General features: G+C 45.5%; 1 protein-coding gene and 1 pseudogene across 1 annotated transcript in view; both read left to right on the top strand.

Annotated features, from left to right (window-relative positions):
• Fcgbp (Fc fragment of IgG binding protein) overlaps positions 1-1822 on the top strand; it is an 81333-nt gene that overhangs the window by 39429 nt on the left and 40082 nt on the right.
• LOC115031714 lies at positions 170-270 on the top strand (annotated as a pseudogene).

Below are 1822 nucleotides of genomic sequence, written 5' to 3' on the forward strand. Positions count from 1 at the left end.
ACATGCTGTGTTCAAAAATATTTTATTTTTATCCTTTCTTACCAAAAACACATCCGACGGCCTTTTCTATATCTATCCTCTACTTTTTGGCTCCTTTCTACAACTGCTCCCTTCCTTAATGAAACAGAGCAACACCACAACGTGTACCAGCTTATTCAAAGGAAGCCGGGTGCTGGTTTCTGCAGCACATGTACTAGAGCAACACAGAGAAGATTACTGTGCCCTCTACATAAGGATGACACACAAATCTATGAGGCATTCCATATTTTTATGAACTTGAATGTGAAAAAAAGGAACCTTGAACTCAAATCACATTTATCGCAGAATAAAAGAAACTACAGTTAGCTGTCCTCATGACGTTAGAGTGTGAGGTTCTTGTCTTTTTTTTTTTTTTTTTGGTTTTTCGGGACAGGGTTTCTCTGTGTAGCCCTGGCTGTCCTGGCACTCACTTTGTAGACCAGGCTGGCCTCGAACTCAGAAATCCGCCTGCCTCTGCCTCCCGAGTGCTGGGATTAAAGGCGTGCGCCACCACGCCCAGCGAGGTTCTTGTCTACCGAGAGTCTTGGACAGAATCTTCTTCCACTTCGGAGTCTAAGGCACGAGCTAGCATATCTAGTACGTTAAATTCCAGCAAGAGTTTCCCATGATAACAAAGCTCTCAAAGGACAAAGGACACTTGACTGAAGAATTCACTACCAACAATTAGCAAGAAAAAGTAGAAGGAAGAGAAAATACACAAAGAAAAACCAAGTTTTATGTGGAACCCCTGTAACTGTAGCTTAGGGCACTGCAGGTTCCCCTGTGGGGCTGGAGGGCGTAGCAAATGGTTATTTTTTTTCATAGAAGACTCAAGGGAGAGAACACAATGGTACAAGCTGACCAGGAGCCTCACTGTTGAGTCTGTAATAGAAAGATGAGCCCAGAACACTTGTCTTTTTTACAGTAGTTTCTGCTTAACAAAGAATTAGCTAGTGGTAATCCAGGAACCTTTGCATCCCAGTGACTTGGCATTGGCCCTCTGGCCCCAGCATCTTCAGTCTCCAAAGCAGCCCTTCTTGGGTTTAAGGTCCTGGGGTGTAGATCTCAGGACATAGCATCTGCCTAAGTATCCATCCTCCCAGTGTCCCGTCTGCAGGCTCATCCTTTCCAAGGAGGAATCGGAATCGTGAAAAGCTGTCAAGAGCTGGGGGGTTGGTGTTAGGGGGACCAGGGAATGCTTTTCAAATGGTGCCTTTATAAAATGAGATCACGCTTCATTTCACTCCCCACCAAATTTTTATCTGGTGACAAGTGCGTTAAGTAAGAGAGGGAAGGCTTGCGAGCAGGAAGAAAGCATACGAGTCTGGCTCCAACTTGCCGCATTTACAGAGATCGGGGCTGTGCTTTAAGGCCATAAAGATCGGAACAGGAGGAACTTTTGTCCATTTGCCCAAGTTCAGGGAAAGGAGATACAACTAGAAGATGGTGTTAAAACCTGGGCTCCACAGCCAGGCGGTGGTGGCGCACGCCTTTAATCCCAGCACTTGGGAGGCAGAGGCAGGCAGATTTCTGAGTTCGAGGCCAGCCTGATCTACAAATAATGAATTCCAGGACAGCCAGGGCTATACAGAGAAACCCTGTCTCGAAAAAACAAAAACAAAAAACAAAACAAAACTGTACTGGCTAGTTTTGTGTCAACTTGACACAGCTGGAGTTATCACAGAGAAAGGAGCTTCAGTTGAGAAAATGCCTCCATGAGATCCAACTGTAAGGCATTTTCTCAATTAGTGATCAAGGGAAAAAGGCCCCTTGTGGGTGGGACCACCTCTGGACTGGTAGTCTT

Source organism: Mus caroli, chromosome 7, assembly GCF_900094665.2.
Source record: "Mus caroli chromosome 7, CAROLI_EIJ_v1.1, whole genome shotgun sequence".
Classification (NCBI taxonomy): Eukaryota; Metazoa; Chordata; class Mammalia; order Rodentia; family Muridae; genus Mus; species Mus caroli.